Below are 26,646 nucleotides of genomic sequence, written 5' to 3' on the forward strand. Positions count from 1 at the left end.
AAAACGCACATTGCCCAAGTAATGAGAAGGGGTGAAAGCAGGGGAATATGCACCGAAAATATGTTGTTGGTCAAATATAAGGACAAGAGGGATGTCCTTATACTGACAACAATTCACGGAGACAGTACCACCTCCGTCCCTGTACGAGGTACCAGTACCCACACCTCAAAACCTAATTGTATCCTAGATTACAATAGGTACATGGGCGGAGTGGATCTTTCAGATCAGGTACTGAAGCCGTACAGTGCCCTGCGGAAAACAAAAATCTGGTACAAGAAGCTGGCCGTGTATATCATCCAGATGGCACTGTATAACGCTTACGTGCTATTCCGTTCTACCGGCCAGAGGGGGACATTTATGCACTTTCAAGAGGAAGTCATAAAGGGCCTAATATTTGGGAACCAGCAGGCAGAGGGCCCCAGTACTTCTAGTACTGGCCCCCGTATTGTACCAGGGCAGCATTTTCCTGATGAAATCCCCTCCACTGGAAAAAAGGGCAGGACACAAAAAAGGTGCAAAGTTTGCTATAAAAAGGGAATAAGAAAGCAAACTATTTTCCAGTGTGACACTTGCCCCGACAAACCCGGCCTATGTATAAAGGAGTGTTTTAAAATATACCACACATCTATGGATTATTAGGTTCATAATTTCACCGTGCTTCGGGGGTCTTGCTAATGCCACATAGCACCCACCATTCATTCCACCAGAATCTGAGCCGCAAAATCCAAAAATCACTCCTTCCCTTCTGAGTCCTGCCATGCACCCAACTGGTATTTTTTGGTCACATGTGAGGCATTGCCGTACTCGGGAGAAATTGGGGCACAGATTTTGGGGTGCTTTTTCTCCTTCATACCTTCTGAAAATGAAAAATTTTGAGCCAGAACTGCATTTTTGTGTAAAAAAATGTAATTTTTCATTTTCACTGCCCACTTGTATCAAAATTGGTGAAACCCCTGGGGGTTTGAAATGTACACTATACCCCTAGATGAATTCCCTGAGGGGTTTAGTTTGCAAAATGGGGTCACTTGTGGGGGGGTTCCACTGTATTGGTGCTTTGGGGGTCTTGCTAATGCGACATAGCACCCACCATCATTCCACCAGAATTTGTGCTGCAAAATCCAAATATCACTCCTTCCCTTCTGAGTCCTGCCACTTTTTGGTCACACATGAGGCATTGCCGTACTCGGGAGAAATTGGGGCACAGATTTTGGGGTGCTTTGTCTCCTTCATTCCTTCTGAAAATGAAAAATTTTGAGCCAGAACTGCATTTTTGTGTAAAAAAATGTAATTTTTCATTTTCACTGCCCACTTGTATCAAAATTGGTGAAACCCCTGGGGGTTTGAAATGTACACTATACCCCTAGATGAATTTCCTGAGGGGTGTACTTTGCAAAATGGGGTGACTTGTGGGGGGGTTCCACTGTATTGGTGCAACATAGCACCCACCATTCATTCCACCAAAATCTGTGCTGCAAAATCCAAAAATCACTCCTTCCCTTCTGAGTCCTGCCATGCACCCAACTGGTATTTTTTGGTCACATGTGAGGCATTGCCGTACTCGGGAGAAATTGGGGCACAGATTTTGGGGTGCTTTTTCTCCTTCATACCTTCTGAAAATGAAATATTTTGAGCCAGAACTGCATTTTTGTGTAAAAAAATGTAATTTTTCATTTTCACTGCCCAGTTGTATCAAAATTGGAGAAACCCCTGGGGGTTTGAAATGTACACTATACCCCTAGATCAATTCCCTGAGGGGTGTAGTTTGCAAAATGGGGTCACTTGTGGGGGGGTTCCACTGTATTGGTGCTTGGGGGGTCTTGCTAATGCGACATAGCACCCACCAAAATTCCACCAGAATCTGAGCTGCAAAATCCAAAAATCACTCCTTCCCTTCTGAGTCCTGCCATGCACCCAACTGGTATTTTTTGGTCACATGTGAGGCATTGCCGTACTCGGGAGAAATTGGGGCACAGATTTTGGGGTGCTTTTTCTCCTTCATACCTTCTGAAAATGAAATATTTTGAGCCAGAACTGCATTTTTGTGTAAAAAAATGTAATTTTTCATTTTCACTGCCCACTTGTATCAAAATTGGTGAAACCCCTGGGGGTTTGAAATGTACACTATACCCCTAGATGAATTCCCTGAGGGGTTTAGTTTGCAAAATGGGGTCACTTGTGGGGGGTTCCACTGTATTGGTGCTTTGGGGGTCTTGCTAATGCGACATAGCACCCACCATCATTCCACCAGAATTTGTGCTGCAAAATCCAAATATCACTCCTTCCCTTCTGAGTCCTGCCACTTTTTGGTCACACATGAGGCATTGCCGTACTCGGGAGAAATTGGGGCACAGATTTTGGGGTGCTTTGTCTCCTTCATTCCTTCTGAAAATGAAAAATTTTGAGCCAGAACTGCATTTTTGTGTAAAAAAATGTAATTTTTCATTTTCACTGCCCACTTGTATCAAAATTGGTGAAACCCCTGGGGGTTTGAAATGTACACTATACCCCTAGATGAATTCCCTGAGGGGTGTACTTTGCAAAATGGGGTGACTTGTGGGGGGGTTCCACTGTATTGGTGCAACATAGCACCCACCATTCATTCCACCAAAATCTGTGCTGCAAAATCCAAAAATCACTCCTTCCCTTCTGAGTCCTGCCATGCACCCAACTGGTATTTTTTGGTCACATGTGAGGCATTGCCGTACTCGGGAGAAATTGGGGCACAGATTTTGGGGTGCTTTTTCTCCTTCATACCTTCTGAAAATGAAAAATTTTGAGCCAGAACTGCATTTTTGTGTAAAAAAATGTATTTTTTCATTTTCACTGCCCAGTTGTATCAAAATTGGAGAATCCCCTGGGGGTTTGAAATGTACACTATACCCCTAGATCAATTCCCTGAGGGGTGTAGTTTGCAAAATGGGGTCACTTGTGGGGGGGTTCCACTGTATTGGTGCTTGGGGGGTCTTGCTAATGCGACATAGCACCCACCAAAATTCCACCAGAATCTGAGCTGCAAAATCCAAAAATCACTCCTTCCCTTCTGAGTCCTGCCATGCACCCAACTGGTATTTTTTGGTCACATGTGAGGCATTGCCGTACTCGGGAGAAATTGGGGCACAGATTTTGGGGTGCTTTTTCTCCTTCATACCTTCTGAAAATGAAAAAGTTTGAGCCAGAACTGCATTTTTGTGTAAAAAAATGTAATTTTTCATTTTCACTGCCCACTTGTATCAAAATTGGTGAAACCCCTGGGGGTTTGAAATGTACACTATACCCCTAGATGAATTCCCTGAGGGGTGTAGTTTGCAAAATGGGGTCACTTGTGGGGGGGTTCCACTGTATTGGTGCTTGGGGGGTCTTGCTAATGCGACATAGCACCCACCAAAATTCCACCAGAATCTGAGCTGCAAAATCCAAAAATCACTCCTTCCCTTCTGAGTCCTGCCATGCACCCAACTGGTATTTTTTGGTCACATGTGAGTCATTGCCGTACTCGGGAGAAATTGGGGCACAGATTTTGGGGTGCTTTTTCTCCTTCATACCTTCTGAAAATGAAAAATTTTGAGCCAGAACTGCATTTTTGTGTAAAAAAATGTAATTTTTCATTTTCACTGCCCACTTGTATCAAAATTGGTGAAACCCCTGGGGGTTTGAAATGTACACTATACCCCTAGATGAATTCCCTGAGGGGTGTAGTTTGCAAAATGGGGTCACTTGTGGGGGGGTTCCACTGTATTGGTGCTTGGGGGGTCTTGCTAATGCGACATAGCACCCACCAAAATTCCACCAGAATCTGAGCTGCAAAATCCAAAAATCACTCCTTCCCTTCTGAGTCCTGCCATGCACCCAACTGGTATTTTTTGGTCACATGTGAGGCATTGCCGTACTCGGGAGAAATTGGGGCACAGATTTTGGGGTGCTTTTTCTCCTTCATACCTTCTGAAAATGAAATATTTTGAGCCAGAACTGCATTTTTGTGTAAAAAAATGTAATTTTTCATTTTCACTGCCCACTTGTATCAAAATTGGTGAAACCCCTGGGGGTTTGAAATGTACACTATACCCCTAGATGAATTCCCTGAGGGGTGTACTTTGCAAAATGGGGTGACTTGTGGGGGGTTCCACTGTATTGGTGCAACATAGCACCCACCATTCATTCCACCAAAATCTGTGCTGCAAAATCCAAAAATCACTCCTTCCCTTCTGAGTCCTGCCATGCACCCAACTGGTATTTTTTGGTCACATGTGAGGCATTGCCGTACTCGGGAGAAATTGGGGCACAGATTCTGGGGTGCTTTTTCTCCTTCATACCTTCTGAAAATGAAAAATTTTGAGCCAGAACTGCATTTTTGTGTAAAAAAATGTATTTTTTCATTTTCACTGCCCAGTTGTATCAAAATTGGAGAATCCCCTGGGGGTTTGAAATGTACACTATACCCCTAGATCAATTCCCTGAGGGGTGTAGTTTGCAAAATGGGGTCACTTGTGGGGGGGTTCCACTGTATTGGTGCTTGGGGGGTCTTGCTAATGCGACATAGCACCCACCAAAATTCCACCAGAATCTGAGCTGCAAAATCCAAAAATCACTCCTTCCCTTCTGAGTCCTGCCATGCACCCAACTGGTATTTTTTGGTCACATGTGAGGCATTGCCGTACTCGGGAGAAATTGGGGCACAGATTTTGGGGTGCTTTTTCTCCTTCATACCTTCTGAAAATGAAAAAGTTTGAGCCAGAACTGCATTTTTGTGTAAAAAAATGTAATTTTTCATTTTCACTGCCCACTTGTATCAAAATTGGTGAAACCCCTGGGGGTTTGAAATGTACACTATACCCCTAGATGAATTCCCTGAGGGGTGTAGTTTGCAAAATGGGGTCACTTGTGGGGGGGTTCCACTGTATTGGTGCTTGGGGGGTCTTGCTAATGCGACATAGCACCCACCAAAATTCCACCAGAATCTGAGCTGCAAAATCCAAAAATCACTCCTTCCCTTCTGAGTCCTGCCATGCACCCAACTGGTATTTTTTGGTCACATGTGAGTCATTGCCGTACTCGGGAGAAATTGGGGCACAGATTTTGGGGTGCTTTTTCTCCTTCATACCTTCTGAAAATGAAAAATTTTGAGCCAGAACTGCATTTTTGTGTAAAAAAATGTAATTTTTCATTTTCACTGCCCACTTGTATCAAAATTGGTGAAACCCCTGGGGGTTTGAAATGTACACTATACCCCTAGATGAATTCCCTGAGGGGTGTAGTTTGCAAAATGGGGTCACTTGTGGGGGGGTTCCACTGTATTGGTGCTTGGGGGGTCTTGCTAATGCGACATAGCACCCACCAAAATTCCACCAGAATCTGAGCTGCAAAATCCAAAAATCACTCCTTCCCTTCTGAGTCCTGCCATGCACCCAACTGGTATTTTTTGGTCACATGTGAGTCATTGCCGTACTCGGGAGAAATTGGGGCACAGATTTTGGGGTGCTTTTTCTCCTTCATACCTTCTGAAAATGAAAAATTTTGAGCCAGAACTGCATTTTTGTGTAAAAAAATGTAATTTTTCATTTTCACTGCCCACTTGTATCAAAATTGGTGAAACCCCTGGGGGTTTGAAATGTACACTATACCCCTAGATGAATTCCCTGAGGGGTGTAGTTTGCAAAATGGGGTCACTTGTGGGGGGGTTCCACTGTATTGGTGCTTGGGGGGTCTTGCTAATGCGACATAGCACCCACCAAAATTCCACCAGAATCTGAGCTGCAAAATCCAAAAATCACTCCTTCCCTTCTGAGTCCTGCCATGCACCCAACTGGTATTTTTTGGTCACATGTGAGGCATTGCCGTACTCGGGAGAAATTGGGGCACAGATTTTGGGGTGCTTTTTCTCCTTCATACCTTCTGAAAATGAAATATTTTGAGCCAGAACTGCATTTTTGTGTAAAAAAATGTAATTTTTCATTTTCACTGCCCACTTGTATCAAAATTGGTGAAACCCCTGGGGGTTTGAAATGTACACTATACCCCTAGATGAATTCCCTGAGGGGTGTACTTTGCAAAATGGGGTGACTTGTGGGGGGTTCCACTGTATTGGTGCAACATAGCACCCACCATTCATTCCACCAAAATCTGTGCTGCAAAATCCAAAAATCACTCCTTCCCTTCTGAGTCCTGCCATGCACCCAACTGGTATTTTTTGGTCACATGTGAGGCATTGCCGTACTCGGGAGAAATTGGGGCACAGATTTTGGGGTGCTTTTTCTCCTTCATACCTTCTGAAAATGAAAAATTTTGAGCCAGAACTGCATTTTTGTGTAAAAAAATGTATTTTTTCATTTTCACTGCCCAGTTGTATCAAAATTGGAGAATCCCCTGGGGGTTTGAAATGTACACTATACCCCTAGATCAATTCCCTGAGGGGTGTAGTTTGCAAAATGGGGTCACTTGTGGGGGGGTTCCACTGTATTGGTGCTTGGGGGGTCTTGCTAATGCGACATAGCACCCACCAAAATTCCACCAGAATCTGAGCTGCAAAATCCAAAAATCACTCCTTCCCTTCTGAGTCCTGCCATGCACCCAACTGGTATTTTTTGGTCACATGTGAGGCATTGCCGTACTCGGGAGAAATTGGGGCACAGATTTTGGGGTGCTTTTTCTCCTTCATACCTTCTGAAAATGAAAAAGTTTGAGCCAGAACTGCATTTTTGTGTAAAAAAATGTAATTTTTCATTTTCACTGCCCACTTGTATCAAAATTGGTGAAACCCCTGGGGGTTTGAAATGTACACTATACCCCTAGATGAATTCCCTGAGGGGTGTAGTTTGCAAAATGGGGTCACTTGTGGGGGGGTTCCACTGTATTGGTGCTTGGGGGGTCTTGCTAATGCGACATAGCACCCACCAAAATTCCACCAGAATCTGAGCTGCAAAATCCAAAAATCACTCCTTCCCTTCTGAGTCCTGCCATGCACCCAACTGGTATTTTTTGGTCACATGTGAGTCATTGCCGTACTCGGGAGAAATTGGGGCACAGATTTTGGGGTGCTTTTTCTCCTTCATACCTTCTGAAAATGAAAAATTTTGAGCCAGAACTGCATTTTTGTGTAAAAAAATGTAATTTTTCATTTTCACTGCCCACTTGTATCAAAATTGGTGAAACCCCTGGGGGTTTGAAATGTACACTATACCCCTAGATGAATTCCCTGAGGGGTGTAGTTTGCAAAATGGGGTCACTTGTGGGGGGGTTCCACTGTATTGGTGCTTGGGGGGTCTTGCTAATGCGACATAGCACCCACCAAAATTCCACCAGAATCTGAGCTGCAAAATCCAAAAATCACTCCTTCCCTTCTGAGTCCTGCCATGCACCCAACTGGTATTTTTTGGTCACATGTGAGGCATTGCCGTACTCGGGAGAAATTGGGGCACAGATTTTGGGGTGCTTTTTCTCCTTCATACCTTCTGAAAATGAAATATTTTGAGCCAGAACTGCATTTTTGTGTAAAAAAATGTAATTTTTCATTTTCACTGCCCACTTGTATCAAAATTGGTGAAACCCCTGGGGGTTTGAAATGTACACTATACCCCTAGATGAATTCCCTGAGGGGTGTACTTTGCAAAATGGGGTGACTTGTGGGGGGTTCCACTGTATTGGTGCAACATAGCACCCACCATTCATTCCACCAAAATCTGTGCTGCAAAATCCAAAAATCACTCCTTCCCTTCTGAGTCCTGCCATGCACCCAACTGGTATTTTTTGGTCACATGTGAGGCATTGCCGTACTCGGGAGAAATTGGGGCACAGATTTTGGGGTGCTTTTTCTCCTTCATACCTTCTGAAAATGAAAAATTTTGAGCCAGAACTGCATTTTTGTGTAAAAAAATGTAATTTTTCATTTTCACTTCCCACTTGTATCAAAATTGGTGAAACCCCTGGGGGTTTGAAATGTACACTATACCCCTAGATGAATTCCCTGAGGGGTTTAGTTTGCAAAATGGGGTCACTTGTGGGGGGGTTCCACTGTATTGGTGCTTTGGGGGTCTTGCTAATGCGACATAGCACCCACCATCATTCCACCAGAATTTGTGCTGCAAAATCCAAATATCACTCCTTCCCTTCTGAGTCCTGCCACTTTTTGGTCACACATGAGGCATTGCCGTACTCGGGAGAAATTGGGGCACAGATTTTGGGGTGCTTTGTCTCCTTCATTCCTTCTGAAAATGAAAAATTTTGAGCCAGAACTGCATTTTTGTGTAAAAAAATGTAATTTTTCATTTTCACTGCCCACTTGTATCAAAATTGGTGAAACCCCTGGGGGTTTGAAATGTACACTATACCCCTAGATGAATTCCCTGAGGGGTGTACTTTGCAAAATGGGGTGACTTGTGGGGGGGTTCCACTGTATTGGTGCAACATAGCACCCACCATTCATTCCACCAAAATCTGTGCTGCAAAATCCAAACATCACTCCTTCCCTTCTGAGTCCTGCCATGCACCCAACTGGTATTTTTTGGTCACATGTGAGGCATTGCCGTACTCGGGAGAAATTGGGGCACAGATTTTGGGGTGCTTTTTCTCCTTCATACCTTCTGAAAATGAAAAATTTTGAGCCAGAACTGCATTTTTGTGTAAAAAAATGTAATTTTTCATTTTCACTGCCCAGTTGTATCAAAATTGGTGAAACCCCTGGGGGTTTGAAATGTACACTATACCCCTAGATCAATTCCCTGAGGGGTGTAGTTTGCAAAATGGGGTCACTTGTGGGGGGGGTTCCACTGTATTGGTGCTTGGGGGGTCTTGCTAATGCGACATAGCACCCACCAAAATTCCACCAGAATCTGAGCTGCAAAATCCAAAAATCACTCCTTCCCTTCTGAGTCCTGCCATGCACCCAAATGGTATTTTTTGGTCACATGTGAGGCATTGCCGTACTCGGGAGAAATTGGGGCACAGATTTTGGGGTGCTTTGTCTCCTTCATACCTTCTGAAAATGAAAAATTTTGAGCCAGAACTGCATTTTTGTGTAAAAAAATGTAATTTTTCATTTTCACTGCCCAGTTGTATCAAAATTGGTGAAACCCCTGGGGGTTTGAAATGTACACTATACCCCTAGATGAATTCCCTGAGGGGTGTAGTTTGCAAAATGGGGTCACTTGTGGGAGGGTTCCTAAATTTTAGCATCTTATGGTGCCTAGAAACCTACATGGTGCCTAAAAAATAATCTCATAAAAAGGAGGCTCCAAAATCAAGTAGGTGCTCCTTCTATTATGAAGCCTGTGGTTTGGTCAACGTGCACACTAGGGCCACATATAGGATATTTATGAAAACAAAAGAATTGGGGGAATAAATTTTTAGTCACATTTCTCTAGTAAAATGTACTGTGTTCCTTAGAAAAATGTATTAAAATTGCAAATCTGCAAAAAAAATGAAATTTTGAAATTTCACCTACACTTTGTTTTAATTCCTGTGAAACACCTAAAGGGTTAACAAACTTCCAAAATGCTGTTTTGAATACTGTGAGGGGTGCAGTTTTTGAAATGGTATCATTTATGGGGGTGTCTCACATACAAGTCCCTCAAAGTCACATCAGAACTGAACTGGTCCCTAAAAAAATCAGTGTTTGAAATTTTCTTGAAAATTTGAGAATTTGCTATTCATATTGTAAGCCTCCTAGTGTCCAAAAAAATTAAAAGGAAGTTGAAATAATGATGGAAACATAAAGTAGACATATGGTCTATGTTAGTTATTAACTATTTTGAGTGGTATGATTATTTGTCTCACAAGCAGAAAATTTAACATTTTGCAAATTGCTAAATTTTCCATTTTTTTACGACATTTTGGTATTTTTCACAAAAAAACACAGACTGTATCGACCCAAATTTACCACTAATTTGAAGTACAATGTGTCACGAAAAAACAATCTCAAAATCACTGGGATAAGTAAAAGCAAAAAAAAGTTATCCCCACTTAAGTGAGACATGTCAGATTTGAAAAAAAGGGCTCTGTCAGGAACGCAAAAACTGGCTCTGTCAGGAAGGGGTTAAAAATAAGGGGAAAACTCTCCCAAAATCTCTCACTTTCTGAAACTCTCACTCTATTACATTTGGCCCCTTAAGTCATACCTCGCAAATGTCCAGATTTTCAATGGATAGGCCCAATGCAGTGTTGAATAGACACTGTACACATCTATTCAGGAAGACAGAGGGGCTAGGAGTATGGTCAGCAGTACACAGAGTGCTGGCTATGCCCCCACAGCGGCAAAAATATGGGGCATGGCCTATGAGCACGGCACTCCCATGGCACTCCCACTAGATGGGAGATTAGGTGGAATATGAAAATTGAATAGCGCCCAATGCGATTAAATCCTCACTGTGAACAGCATATCAAAAGTTCCTTGCTCTGTATGCATCGTGATTGGGGTACATGCAGACCATCGTACCATAAAATATATGTGTTTAAAGCTCTATGTCAGTGCCTAGCGGATAAGTATGTCTATACAGGGTATGTGTGTGGAGTACTGTAAAAAGCAATAACAAGTATCTTATAATGACTCAGAAAGTTTGAAGATCCTGATCAGTCTCTAATAGGTGGCATGTCTGACCTTAGGTGTTGTCACGCACCGCCGTGGCTTAGCACGTCGGGTACAGTACTCACCCGTCCGTGCCCGCCGACGGCTGGCGTGTGTCCGCTGGGGTCCTGGTCGGATGGGCAGTGATGGTGTTGTGCAGCTGTGAGCGGCGCGCAGGGATTCAAACGGAGGCGCGGCAGTCTGGCTGTCAGGAGGCTGCCGCCATCTTGGTTGAGGGCATAAGCAGTATTGGCCAGGTCAGGGCTTCTCCTCCCATTCTGATTCGTTGGCCTATGGCAGTCCTTCCCTTGGTATAAAGGGGAGTACATCTGGGGAGTTGCCTAGGTCCATCTGTGTCAGTACAACTTGTTTCCTTAGCCTGCAAGCAAGGAGAAGTTCCTAGTGCCTATGCACTGCGCTCTTCAGCTGGTTGTCCATGCGGGACGCAGTCAAAATCCTGACAGGAATATATTCACTAGGAATAATCAGGCGCCTTGCAAGGGGCTGGATCTCTAGTAAGAGCTGCTGCTTTGCTGTGGGGGTAGTCACTCCCCACTAGAAAAGAAACCACAAAGAAAGAAACTCACACTAGGTGAGTGTAGCAGCGCTCAATTCAATGAAAGAAACCAATGTTTGAAAAAGTATAACAATTTTACTGTTTGTTAAAATACAATATAAATAACATATAAAAACAATAATGACAATAATGGTATAATGGTAGAAGGGGGGGGGGGAATTAAACGTAAAGTGGAATGAATGTCAAAATGAATGAAATAATAAAAGTAAGCCCCCTCAATGGACACGTTGAGCTAGGTCCAGAGGTCAAAGGTGATAAAGCTTCAGGACGCAGTGAAACGCGTTAGTGATTGCCCCCCACCTCTGGACCTAGCTGTGGCACTTCTTGTCCATTTGGACTTATATTCCATCCATTCATCCCATTGGACGTTTCATTGGTGGACACCGTGCATTTACATCCACTGGTTAACAACCATCTACACCAGTGTGGACTGCCACCAAGCACGGAAGCCCTACCCACATCTCATTGCAGAAATTCTCACCTGGGTAATCGCTGCAGACACATCCGGTGGTCTGAACCCTCAAGATCGGTTCCGCACCGACATAAGGTCTGCTCCATTCCAAGCGGTTGTAATTCCTCCAGCGGCTGTCCAACTAGCCGCAACCATCGTGAGGACTCCCAGCAATACTCCATCCAAAGGATCTTTGATTCTACATTGGTAAAGTGCACTTACCTGTTTTTTCCATACAAGTGTCGACACAGCTCACTCCGACGTGTCCATTGAGGCGGGGCTTACTTTTATTATTTCATTCATTTTGACATTCATTCCACTTTACGTTTAATTTCCCCCCCTTCTACCATTATACCATTATTGTCATTATTGTTTTTATATGTTATTTATATTGTATTTTAACAAACAGTAAAATTGTTATACTTTTTCAAACATTGGTTTCTTTCATTGAATTGAGCGCTGCTACACTCACCTTTTGTGAGTTTCTTTCTTTGTGGTTTCAAAATCCTGACAGGGTCAAAATCCCGAATGGGTTATAATACTGACAAGGACAAAATCCCGACAAGGACAAAATCCCGACATTTAAAATCCCGACAAGGTCAAAATACCGACATTTAGAATGTACAGGTGAAACTGTCAACATGACTTTCCGTCGACAGGTCGCAAGGTCGACATGGGTTTTTTCACTGTTTTTTGACCCGACATGTGCCGATAGGCTGTATTTCATGCCCTACCATCCACTAGGGTGGGAGATTAAAATAGTGTGCCAAGCGAAGCAAGGCACTGTGCCCAAAGCACTGCGAGCGAAGCGAACGATGTGAGGGGCTGCGGTTCACTTCCAACTGTGTCCATGTCGACTGTGTCGACATCCGGGTAAAAAAACAGTGAAAAAACCCATGTCGACCTTGCAACCTTGCGACCTGTCGATGGAAAGTCATGTTGACTGTTTCACCCGTACATTTTATATGTCTGTATTTTTACCATGTCGGGATTTTAAATGTTGGGATTTTGACCTTGTCGGGATTTTGTCCTTGTCGGTATTATGACCCATTCAGGATATTGACCATCTCGGGATTTTGACCGTCGGGATTTCATACTGAATCCTTCCCTGCTGGCCTCTGAATCCATGGTTGCTGTCTCTGGTGAGCCACACACTTCAGGTGCCTTTCCTTCTGGGAATTCCTGAGCTCATCCTCATACCCTGTTGGGTAATCTGCAATCATCCAATCCTCAATCATCCAATCTTCTAATCTTCAATCATCCAATCTTCAATCATGCAATCATCCACTCTTCAATCATCCAATCTTCAATCATCCAATCTTCACTTCTTTCAGTCATCAATCATCTAAGCATCCAATCTTCCAAGTTTCCAATCTTCAGGTATTCTTCATCATTTAACTCAAGTGTCTGAATCATTGTTTATACAAAGGATTGCAATCCTGATTATCTTCCTTTACAAAGACTGCCATCTTGTTTACTTCTTTCAATGCAAAAGACTGTTATTGTGTTTATTACCATATACCAGTGACTCTTTGCTATTATTATTATTATTCTTCTATTCAAGAAGTATTGATGCCAGTCATATTATTCTTTGTATGAGTTCATTTATTAAACCTGCTCGTTTTAATCCAACTCCTGCTGGTTCTGCCTCTCTTCCTGAGAACCGCACAACACCATCAGAATCCATAATTGTTACAGGTGTGAGCGCTAACAAACTCCCCTGTGTTCACCTAAAACAGCTGAAAGTGGCTTTGGCTTTGCTGCCAGGAGTTTACAAGTAGTGGATGACATGGTGGGATCAAAGACGGACACTGGTGATGTTAAGAGGCAAATTCTCTAGAGATTTTTGAATTATATGTTAGTGTAATACTGTAGAGAACATGTATGAAACACTGGTGAGATACCGCAGGGACTCAAAAGGAGATGCACCACTAATGCAAAGAACTGCTGAGATGCTGCAGGGGCAGCAAGGAAGAGGTGAGTGGCCCTGCTATTGTGCAGCAGGAACAGTATGGTGAGCTGGAGATCTGGCAATGTGTTGCGAGCCATTGGTGGTTTTAAGATGCTGAGTATAGAAGGGGATCGCATCGCATGCGATTTGGTCGCATACGATGCGACCGATCCGATCGACCGATTTTTCACCCGATTTTTTTTTTTTTTTCACCTGATTATTTTCAATTGCCCCCACAAATGTTACTAAGTGGGCTAGACCCCACGATAGACGTCAACCCGAAGCGTGGCGAGCGCAGCGAGCCCGCGAGGGGCGGCGGTGCGCGTCCTCCGACCTTTTCATTCCCCTACTATCCACTAGGGCGTGGAGTGAGAATAGAATAGTGTGGCGAGCGCAGCGAGCCACCGAGCCCGAAGCGTGGCGAGGGGACGCGTCTAACTTCACAGGTATACGCGTCCCCTCGCGGGGCTTGCTGCGCTCGCCACGCTTCGGGCTCGGTGGCTCGCTGCGCTCGCCACACTATTCTATTCTCACTCCACGCCCTAGTGGATAGTAGGGGAATGAAAAGGTCGGAGGACGCGCACCGCCGCCCCTCGCGGGCTCGCTGCGCTCGCCACGCTTCGGGTTGACGTCTATCGTGGGGTCATGGCGGGCACATAAAAAATGTGAAATGGGTCATATTGGCCCATTTCACCTTTTTTAACATTTTTCCCTATGTGAGATGGACTTAATCAAGTCCATCTCATCTTGTGCCATTATAATGGCACAAGACCGACAAGATCCTCCCGATTTCAATGTTAAAAGATTTTTTAACATTGAAGTCTATGGAAAAATCGGGTCAATCGGTCGGTCGCATCGCGGCCGATTTTAATTGGTCGCGACCGACCGATTGACCCGATTTCTGTCAATCAAAGTGAAAAAAGTGTCAAAAATCGGCCACATCGTGAGGATCGTGTCCCTTAATTAAGAGCCACGATCACTCACGATTGTGGCCGTTCTAGGAAACAAGTACCGAATCTCCTTCCAGTAGTATTTTGGGTGATATTCCTTCCACGTTGTCATGTTATTCTTGCTTCAGTCTGATATCATTTGTTGTGTTTGTGTCCCTGCTTGCATAACTACCCATTTTGGCTCCAGACCTAGTAACTAAATCTGGCTTGTCTGACTACAGTGTTTTTATGACCTAGTCCCCGTTTCACTCTTGCTATGTCCTTAACGTATAAATCACCGTAGCAAAATATGCCAGTTGACCCATCCAGTGAGAGTTCCTGTCCCAGGTTTCCACTCTCCACCAATTAATGATCAGCATTTCCCTGCTGTTCATTATTGTAAAATCGTAATTCATATTAGTTATTGTAATACAGACCCAAAGGCAATAATAATGTAATAAAAAACCCAACCTAATTTTAAATGCCAGTATGACAGTGGCACCACCCAGAGGCTATTCCTGAGTGTGCTTAAAAATGTAATACAAGTAATAAGTTCTAAGACAGAGTTTCGAGGTTTACAGGTAAAAAGCTGATAGGCAACATATTTATATTTATAGAAAATATATATTTTGTATATAATATATTTATTAAAATATTTAACCTTAACATTGAAACATTATTGATTTAAATCACTTGTTACAATGTACTTATTTCTTCTCTTCTAACAAAAATGATCACAACTAAAACAAAAGTACATAATTGCTGTTCATGATTAAAAATGTTACACTAATTTATAATAATCCATGCACATTCCAAATGCATTAGTGCATGACACAAGTTCTGTCTTTGATCATGTTTTCAAACAAATAATATGGAATACCTAATTTAAGTATTACAGTATTCTGTCAAATCGTTTGCAGCCTTGTAGCTAGTAGACACATCATAGATCTGCATTTACCTCACATATGTAAAGCAATAAACAAATGATATACAGGTGAATAAAACAAAGACATAACATCAGTGGATATTTAATCACAGAGACAACTTAATTTAGTTTGATCCTGCGGAATGTGGCTTCTAAGTCTTGTTCTTTTGAATTCCTTTAGGTAATGACAAATAAATTAGAGTGTGTTTCTGTAATATGATACAGACATTTTTCAGCCAAAATGATTACATCTTGATACAAACACTTTGGCACATGTGCACATAGTACACGTGTTAAATTATAACAAAGGAAACCTCTTAACACACACAACACACCAGCCAAGTCAGCTCCAACTTCAGATGTAAAATCTCATTCTCTTCCTATGCAGAGGCCAGGAGAGGTCAACCATTGATGTATTTTAACCACACATTTTTATTTAAGTGTATGTAGATGAAATCATGCTTACAGGAATACTATTTGTTTAACTACTAACCACTATGGCAGTAAAATCATTGACCATTCACACCCATAAATCATGTTATGGTTCTCTATTGTTTGCTGCTCTGGGAACAGTAAAATACTAGTTCTCCTATGTGATTAAATAAAGTAATGAATACAATGGGATGAAAGAAGGCCATGGCAGCATGGGGAAATAGGTAACACAGCGTAAGTTCTTTTTTTCTACAACGTGGCGCTCACCCAACACTCTAATAGTAACCTTATGGAATAATGGAGCGTTCGCCCACATACAAAGTTTGGATTGCTATCATACATTTCTTATGAGTTTTTATAATAAAAAATGGCAAAAAAAGGTTTATATACAGTAGGTTATGAAATCCATTTAATGTGGATACCACTATTTCACTAAAATACAAAGAGCTTGCTCATGGTCTGCTCAATATGGCATGCCAGTCATTAAGTCTTCACCTAACTCTACTCATTAGTCACCAGTAGCTTCATACATTCAGCCAACACTGTCTAAACAGCGAGACGACACTGGCTGCAGCACAATAGTACACATTTTACATGTTATACAGACTATTTAAACAAGCACATACAAGAGGAAGCACAATTTAATCGCTAATATTATCCTGTCATGTTAACATAATCAATTTTGTGTTATACAACATATAAATATTATATCTCTATACTGAAAGAGTAGTGAGTACCCAGAATAGCAGCCAAGCAGAATAAATATGTGCTGAATGAAGCCCTGTATACACTGTGATTAGGGCAATAAGGGCACCGCTGATAGAATAACTGGGCAAACGATATAGTGCCGCTGGGCAAACGATATAGCGCATACACATCAATTGATACCAAGCAGTGATGTCACTGGGTCCCCAGCGCTGCATGCAGTCGGTGATGATATTGCCAGATTGAACTGCATAGGCAATGAGGGGGGTCGATAACAATATGCAAGAGTACGCATTGTTAACGATATTGAGCTTACACAATAGTTGAGTTTTTAATGATAATCTTTTAAAAACTCATCTAGTGTGTATGGGGATTAAGAAATGGAACAATTCAAGACATAAGTTATTCAGCCCCGTACACACGGGCCGATATGCTGGCATGTGCTAAGCAATGTAGTTAGCAAAGATCACTTCACGCACATCGCCCTATACACACATACTGTATAGCGAAGTGTGCTGAGCGATCCGTGATAATTTCTCTTCCTTGATACACATGCAGCGCGATCTTAACTCAAGATGGTGACGCTCGGAACTGTGCATTGTCATCGCTCTGGGGCATACACACAAAGCGATCCGTGCTTCTTTTGTAAGCAATCTAGAAAAATCGCTTAGAAAATGGGCTAAAATCACCCGTGTGTATGCCCCCTTACAACTATTTATTTCTATTCAATTATCCTTTAACAAAAGCAAGACGGCCGATTTCAGTAGTACAATAACCTAAAACTTAAAATGATCTCCTCACCACAGTAAGAAAGCTGTTAGTAAAGCCAAAGGATCGTAAAGCTTGAACAGCAAATGCAAAATGACAATACAATACTGTAACTGTACTGCCAACATTTTCCATAAGTACAGAAAAGCACTACTATTCGTTTCCATAGTCCTGCTAACCAACTGTTCAGGAAAATGGAATTCCCCCTTTTCATATGTATTAAAGAGAAAACTGCAGTCAGCTGGTTACAGTAATAATACAGTCTGTCTGTCTGTCTGTCTATCTATATGCACACACACACACACACACCATACGTGGTGACTACACTATAGCTACCCAGAACTCTGAGTAGCTACGTGATGGACAGCAGTTTCCCCCTGCATCCCTTTAGGGCCAGCTGAGGATTTAACAGACCAATACCAAAGTAACTGTCCATCTCCATTCATCCCCCAGGTATAGCAGGTTACCCATCATGCACTCAATCTTTGAACAGTCAATGGAAATACAAAAGTGTTATAAAAATATTGCTTATTGGTGGCTGGTCTACATACTGTAGTATATGTAATATGGAGGATGACAGCCCAAACAGCAAGCTGCAAAGGGAACAGTTTTAAAATATCACAATCTGCTCAATAATTGAATTTACTCTGCTGTATAAATGAAGTACACATCACAACCATTCATTTCTTAAATACATTCCTTTATTTGAAGCTGCCTAGTTTGAAGTAATTTTTTATATATAGATTATATATCATGATCAATATGATCAATAAGGAAAACTATTTTTAAAAAAGGCAAAAATCTTACCTGATATTGAAAGAAAAGTGCTTTTAAGTCTTATTCTTTTGTGTCCAATCCAAATATCCGAAGGAAAAAGGAAATAAAGAGACCATAAAAAGTTCTTAAAAAGTTCAAATCTAAAGTTTCCTAAGAGGGCTAGCTTGTCTTGTGGGGAGCTTTGTCTAGAATGGTTACAGAGAAGCGTTCAGTCATTTATATAGTCTGTCCTGCACTGCATGCTGTCAATCAGCCCCATAAGGAAGCACTTTCAAGGAGTTAGAAAAAAAAAAAGAGCTCTGTGTGGAATGACATAATCCTCTCAGACCTGACACTGCTCCCTATAGCAGTGCTGCTGAGGTGATGCTGCTGCTGGGAGCCTGCCTCCTTCTGTGTGTAAGGAGGACATTCCTCTTTGCCGCCTGTGTGAGGAGGGGCGACACAAGGAGATGATGGGGCTGCAGTGAGAGAGACTTATGTGCAGCTTTTGTGTTAGGAGCTATAAATAAAAGTCACGACTTGGTCAGTTGGACATTTCTCTTTGTTGAAGTAACTTTTAGGCACTGCAGCCTGAGCCACTTTATTATCTGAAGGTCATTTTTGGGAGTACATTCTGCCCTTTGACCATGGACGTGCTAAACAAGACATCATTACTGCCAAACAGATCGTTCAAGACAATGCACTCACTTTCTTTATGTAGTTACAGCATTGGTAGGGGTGTATGGATCCGCACAGACTTTATACTATAAGTGAAACATTTTTAATTCATCCAGGAAAAACCAATATATCAGTCTACTTCTGCAATCAACATAGTCGATAGTACAATAGCAATAGTTACAGCACGCCTAAATGTCTTATATGATCATTCCGGTTTTCATTAAGGTGTTTTTAAAAAAACATTATAGAGGTGACTTCATGTAGTAAATAACGGGGACTATGTAAAAACCGGACCCGGGTAAGACCCCCGGAAAGCCGGACCGGACATCAAAATCTGAAGTCCCGAGCTTGTAGTATCCGGTCTGGGGGGGTGTCCCGTCCTGGGGGTGTCCTGTCCGGGGGTTTGCCAGTGATAGCTTTCACCAGTGACATGGGGAAGTGGAGATCACAGCCTCCTCGTGTGGTCCGGACCGTTCCGGTATTTGCTACATGCCCGGACCATACAGGGCGGCTTTATTCTCCCTCTCCTCCTCTCCCTGGTGACAGCTGTCACTTGAAGCCCCCCAGACAGGACACCCCCAGGACGGGACACCCCCTGGACTGGACACTATATAGGCTCCGGACTGCAGATTTTGATGTTAGGTCCGGGGTCCGGGGTCTTGTCTGGGTCCAGTTTTTACCCATACCCTAAATCACGTGGCTGTAAAAAGAGTGCAGAAAAAAATTGCTCCCTACAGCACATAATCATTATCAAGTGCTGGGAGGCCTCCGATAATTAATCATGTAACTCGATGCGAGAACCAACAGTGGACACTGAGGGCCCACACACTAGAAGATCCCTGCCAATGCCGATATTGGCGTCACCGAGGACACGACGGGGGGCAGGCATTGGCAAGTGCATACGAATGTGAGGGAGCCGATGGCAGGGGGTCTCCCTCCTCCGAACATGTTTGGACGAGGGAGTGGGTCATTAACAACGCAGATCGAGAGATTATTGAAGGGCCGCACATGAGTACTGTACACATCATGCATGCGCAAGCCCAAATAGCGACACAAAAATTGAGTATGCATCATAAACAAATGCACTTATTCTGGTTCACTTGCAAAGGCAAATTCCTTATCAAATGGACAAAACCATGTGCACTGCAGGGGGCAGATGTAACATGTGCAGAGATATATAGATTTGGGTGGGGTTTTACTTCAAAGTGATATCTATTTTGCAGTGTAAAAGTAAAGCAGTCACTATTTTCACTGCACAGAAACAAAATAACTTACCCAAATCTAATTCTCTCTGCACAAGTTCAATCTGCCCCACCTGCAGTGCACATGGTTCTGTCCATTTGAGAAGGAATGTGCCTTTGTGAGTGACCAGAATAAGGGCCAAAATGTGTCTGGAGGTTGACTGACAGGAAGCTGGCGTTTAGGGGTGTGTCAGACAAAACGCAGGGATGCCCAGGCATTTCAGAGAGGGTCTGTGATGTCCGTGCCTACCTCGATCAGCCAGTCTCAGTAGCAGAATTGTGGTAAGGTCAGATTTACTAACATTTTCAGAAACTGGAAAAATCTTTTGATAGTTCATGAATTGCATTTACATTTGCAAGTGGATAGTGAATAGTGATCCGTTTACTATTCTCTCTAAAATTTACATGGGTGGGTTTTTCTTCTATGTGGCGGCTGTCTACTTGCAGTCATCTGCAACTTTGCAGATCAGCGATAAACTATGAATAAGGCCCACAGTAAGCTTTCGGGTTACAGAAACTGTGAGGATACAGTATACTGCCAGATATAGGAGGTCATTTTGATTGACCTGCAAAGCTTTGCAGGTCATCTAAACACCACCCGCGTGAATGCCTGCCCACCACCCACACACAGATTCCACCTGTATGCAAGCAAATGGATGTTTTGCAATAACCATCCATTCACAGCTTGTGTGTGAGGCAGAAATCATTCGATGTGGGGCCGACCATCAAAGATTTGTCAAACGCTTGAAGATCTAAGTAAGTCTCTGCAGTCTCTTCCTGTAAGGGAAGAAGGCGGGCAGCTGACATCCGGTCAGCACGTTGAGGCAACTAAAAAATTCCAAATCAAAATTAATTGTGGTTCATTTTTAAGGAATTAAAAACCACAATTTTTGCTGTACGCTCAAATGTACTGTATGTTCCAGCATAACTCCAAAACGACTGCAGCAATGTACACCAAACTTAGTACACATATTACTTACAATCTGGGAACAAACACTGTGGGGGTAACACACCCCTAGCACCCCTAGGGGTGGGACAGCAGCACAGTGTATACTGTATCAATGACAGAATAACTCAGGAGTGGCTGGAGCAATTTACACTAAAACTTTGTACACATATGACTTACAATCTGGGGACAAACACTGTGGGGGTAAGACACCCACTACCATCCCTAGGGGTTAGGCAGCCGCACAGAGTATTTCAGCATAACTCTAGAATGACTGGAGTAATTTACATCAAACTTGGTACACATATCAATTACAATCTGTGAACAAATACTGTGGGGTAACACACCCCTTAAGGGGGTGATGCAGCAGCACAGAGTATTTCAGCAAACAGCATAACTTCAGAATGGCTGGAGCAATTTGCACAAAACTTGGTACACATATTTATTTATTTATTTATTTATTACCAGTTACTTATATAGCGCATACATATTACGCAGCGCTTTACAGAGTTTATTTGAACATTCACATCAGTCCCTGCCCCAGTGGAGCTTACAATCTATATTCCCTACCACATGTACATGCACACACAGACATTCTAGGGTTAATTTTTTTTTTTTTTTTGTTGGAAGCCAATTAACCTACCAGTATATTTTTGGATTGTGGGAGGAAACCGGAGTGCCCGGAGTAAACCCACGCAAGCACGGGGAGAATATACAAACTCCGCACAGTTGGGCCATGGTGGGAATCGAACCCATGACCTCAGCACTGTGAGGCAGTAATGCTAACCACTACACCATCCGTGCTGCCCCGGATTGTTCATTCATATGACTTACAATCTGGGAACAAACACTGTGGGGGTAATACACCACTAGCACCCCTAGCGGAGAGGACCAGCACAGATTATTTCATCAGACAGCATAACTATGGAATGGCTGGAGTAATTTACAACAAACTTGGTATACATTAGACTTCCTATCTGGGAACAAACACTGTGGGGTTAAGACACCCCTAGAACCACTAGGGATGTGGCAGCAGCACAGAGTATATCAGCATACAGTATAATGTAGGGTACACACCAGGACGACCCGCTCACGATGCACATCGTGAGCGGGTCGTCAGTGGCTCGTCCGACCCGCTCACGGTGACGCGGGGGGGCACGACCCGCTCACCATGTGCACCGTGAGCGAGTCCGATCCGATGGCGACCCACACCCGGCTGTATGGTCGTCATTGAGATCCTACCTGCAGCAGGTAGGATCTCAATAACGACCGACCGACCCGCGGGACCGCGCATCGGATCGGTATCGGTCCACACCAGGACAGAAAAGGGCCCAATCAGCACACAATCGACATCCAATTGGTCGGAATTGGATCTAGATTGAGGGGATCGGGCCCTAGTCGTCCTGGTGTGTACCCAGCATAACTCTGGAATGACTGGATCAATTTACACCAATCTTGGTACACATGTCATTTACAATCTGTGAACAAATACTGTGGGGACACTCCTAGGGGTGGGGTAGCAACACCCAGCTATATCATGACATGCATGATATACAGTATCAGTGATGTCAGGGCTGCATGTGACAGGGACAGTGACATTAAGTGAGAAATAATACATTTTTGATAATTTACACTATGGCCAGCAAGATGTATTCCTAAATACTAGAGAGTAGGATTAATCAGTAAGCAAGTACCACAAAGTGTAGCTTCCCATCTCCCTCAGTGATGCAAGTACCTTCTTGCCAGAATGTTATTCTCACAAAAGAATCATTCTGAAAGTCTCAAAGTAATTCAGTCTGTGTGGCCAGGCTTGGGGCACCAATGTGATTGATGGACTGTTTCTATGTAACTGACTCAGACTGCGGACATATAGTTGAGTATGATGACACACTATCCTTTGCCTGTTGTTTTGTGTCCAGACAATGCCTAGCATAGGTAAGTGGTGTGTGCCTTGGAGGAAGGAAAGCTTACAGTTCTGTTATAAATATGGATTAGTAAAAATGTATGTCTTGAACATGAAGGATATGTGGTTGTAAATGTAACAGTCATCCCAGAGAGAGTAGACAATGTTTTAAAGTAACATTCATATAAAATGAATTTTCAAAAGCTTAAAGCAACAGACAGACTCATGAGGAAGCTAATACATAAAGTGAGTATCCAAGAAGAGTTTGATTGCATGAGCAAAGGAACTACCTTTTGCAATTGCTGTTGCAATCAAACTCTTTTTGAATACTCACTTTCCAGTTCTGGGGAGCACCTCCAGCGGTCGTTAAATCTATACAAATCTTGTACTTTACGTATATAGCTGGTAGAATGTCCTGTGTGAATTTCCTCAATGTCCTGTGTGGGATAAAATACCCCCCTACCCCTTTTCCCCCTTTCCTAATAATACTTAGGGGTAGATTTATTAAGCTTGGTGAAGTGATAAACTGTCTGGTTTTTATCACTGGCCAATCAGCTCTTACCTGTCATTTTTCAAACCAAGCCTGTAGCTTCACAAGCAATGTTCCCTCTAATTTTTCGAAGACTGTGTGAGGCAAAAGATTTTGGCTGTGCAACTTTGGAAGGAAATTAAAATTTTTGTGCGTCACATATATAACTGGAAAATGACATCAGTATTTGTGTTAACTTTACTTTAAAATAATACTAAACATTTAAACATTCAAAACACAGCACACAATGTAGTTAATGGGTGAAACACAAATTAATTGAGTCAACAACTGCAAAAAGGGACCACTGCTGCTTTGTGCGCTCTGTTGTAATGTCTGTGCGCACACTCGCCAAGTTGTGTGCGCGCGCACGTGCGCACAGCTTAGAGGGAACACTGTTCACAAGTAGGAGCTTATTGGTCGGTGATAAAAACCAGACAGTTTATCACTTCTCCGATCTTAATAAATCTAGGTCTTTGGGAGGTATTCGATCTGGGGTCACGGCTGTTGAGCTTGCACAGCTGTCCATCAGGCAATCCCCTGCGACCCTTTGAATGATTATTATTATTTTTGTTATTAGTAGTTTGCCAGCCAGCCCCTGCAGCGCCGTGTTTTCCTTCCTTGCAGAAGGGAAGGAGGCAGGGACAAGGTACAAATAAGGCCAGCCACGTAGACCACCACAGTGTAGAGGACCCTGCAGCTGCCTTCTCTGTTTCCCAGGCAGGCTATTCCTCCCCAGACCCAAGGATGCAGAACAGAGCCTGTGATGTAAGACCCTGGCTGGCTGGCGCTGGGAGAAGCCTGCCGCCGAGTGTATCGCCCCCCCCCCCCCCGCTGCTAGTCCTCCATTGCCAGCCAGGTGATATACCAGGCGCCACCAGGTAATGCACGGCTGCGGGCGGGGGTGGGTGTTGCATGGTGGTGCGCGGCTGTGTGGCAGCATAATTTAAAGCATGCAGGTGAAGAGAAGGATGTGGAGAGCACAGCAGCTTGGGGTTGGCACGTTATGGCTCCCCAGCTCTCTGCACTGCCATTGCCTGCCAGTAGTGTGGATTTAAACGCCCCCTCCTGGTGAAAGTGGAATGGGGGAGATGAGTGCTGACCCTCAAACACCCGATATATATCTGTGTCAGTGGCGTAACTATAAATGTTGCTCCCTCAGCCAAAATATTTTCTGGCGCCCTCCCCCTCATGCTGTCCCTTATACACAATGCAACACATCTTAATGCCACTCACACTATACACCACACACCATAATGTACCTTACACTCTACACCACATACCATAATGCCACTTATAGAATACACACTACAGTGTAATGCCCCTTACACATTATATAAAGCTGCAGGGTGTGTGTGTATGGTTAGGGCTTTAAGCTGTGGGGTGTATGCATGTGTATGGTTAGGGTTATAGGCTGCTGGGTATGTGTATATGGTTAGGGTTATAGGCTATGGGGTGTGTGTATATGGTTAGGGTTATAGGCTGTGGGGTGTATGCGTGTTTATGGTTATGGTTATAGGCTGCAGGGTGTGTGTGTATGGCTAGGGTTATACGCTGCGGGGTGTGTGTATGGTTAGGGTTATAGGCTGCGGGGTGTGTGTATGGTTAGGGTTGTAGGCTGCAGGGTGTGTTTATGGTTAAGGTTATAGGCTGCGGGGTGTGTGTATGGTTAGGGTTATAGGCTGCGGGGTGTGTGTGTGGTTAGGGCTATAGGCTGCGGTGTGTGTGTGTATGGTTAGGGTTATAGGCTGCAGGGTGTGTGTGTGGTTAGGGTTATAGGCTGTGGGGTGTATGTGTACAGGGGAGGATCCAGGATAAAATGACAGGGGGGGCACCATGATAAAAGAGGGTTTAGGTGGGGGAGGGGCGGTGTTAGTGGTGCCAGTGTACATGCTAAGAGAGCGGCAGAGAGAGGGTGGGAATGGGATTAAAAATAGGCCCTGGCATTTAAAGTATGCAGGCCCACCATGGCAACAAAAGTGAAGGATGTAGTTCTGCACATGCCAAAGGTGCGCTCAGGAAAAGGGGGTGTGGCCACTCAACCCCCTGTTGTGTGGCCACACCCCCTTTTCCAGAGCGCGTGTCCTTGAGTGTAGTGTACAAAACCATATACAACTTCTACACATTATGCAACAAAATACTAGACCCCATTATACTTGCCCCTTACACATGATGCCAAATGGAATGAGCCAAAATTCACATAATAGCACACGGATTGATCCAAAATTCACATAATGCCAAATGGATTGAGCCAAAATTCACATAATGCCACATGGATTGTGTCAAAATTCACATAATGCCACATGGATTGAGCCAAATTCATAAAATTCCATACGAATTGAGCCAAAATTCACATAATGCCACATGGATTGAGCCAAAATTCACATAATGCCACACGGATTGAGCCAAAATTCACATAATGCCACACGGATTGAGCCAAAATTCACATAATGCCACACAGATTGAGCCAAAATTCACATAATGCCATACGGATTGAGCCAAAATTCACATAATGCCACATGGATTGAGCCAAAATTCACATAATGCCACATGGATTGAGGCAAAATTCACATAATGCCACACAGATTGAGCCAGAATTCACATAATGCCACACAGATTAAGCCAAAATTCACAATACGCTTCATAAACAGGGACATTGTCCACCAAAGGCGCGCATTAAACATTTACACCATAATGTCCATTACACGCCATTATGTCCATTATGTATTATGCCAAACACCATAATGCCTATTAAAAATTATGCTACATAAGTGCTACTTATCTACATGCTCATTGCCAAGGGTTCCATGCTCATTGCCATGTGGGATTACATGCTTATTGCCAAGGGGGACTACATGCTCCCAGGAAATGGTGGACAGCCGCCAGGCAGAAGTGATAGCCACTGACAGTGGCAGAGCCTGGCTGTATTCAGAGCACCTGCATTCCCAGGTTGGCCTCTTTTACACCAACCCAGTCCCTGCATTTTCTGGTGTGAGGAGGAGAGAAAACCACCCCTCCCCCTATAACCAGTTATCTCATTTAACCGGCTATATCTTCGGAACCAACTGACCCATTTACATGAAACATGTATCATATTGAAGAACTTTTGAGTGGGCTTTGAATGATTTTGGTCCAGTGAAACTGGAATGTTTGTTCCAGAGTAATCTGCACTCAAAGAACATGAACAGCCATGAAATTACATCTCAAAAATAAAACAATCGGTTTGCATGCAATATCTCTGGAACCGATTGACCGATATGGACCAGCCTGGTATTATATTGAAGGTCCAGCGATTTGGAATTGAAT

General features: G+C 43.4%; 1 protein-coding gene across 1 annotated transcript in view; it reads right to left on the reverse strand.

Moving 5' to 3' along the window:
* Positions 1-18,533, reverse strand: part of THBS2 (thrombospondin 2) — a 94,752-nt gene extending 76,219 nt beyond the window's left edge. The window contains exon 1 of the mRNA XM_083176275.1: positions 18,098-18,533. The gene's annotated coding sequence lies outside the window, so the exon portion shown is untranslated. The remainder of the gene's footprint in view (positions 1-18,097) is intronic.
* Positions 18,534-26,646: the final 8,113 nt, after the last annotated feature.

This window comes from Crinia signifera, chromosome 3, assembly GCF_055691185.1.
Source record: "Crinia signifera chromosome 3, ASM5569118v1, whole genome shotgun sequence".
NCBI classification, from domain to species: domain Eukaryota; kingdom Metazoa; phylum Chordata; class Amphibia; order Anura; family Myobatrachidae; genus Crinia; species Crinia signifera.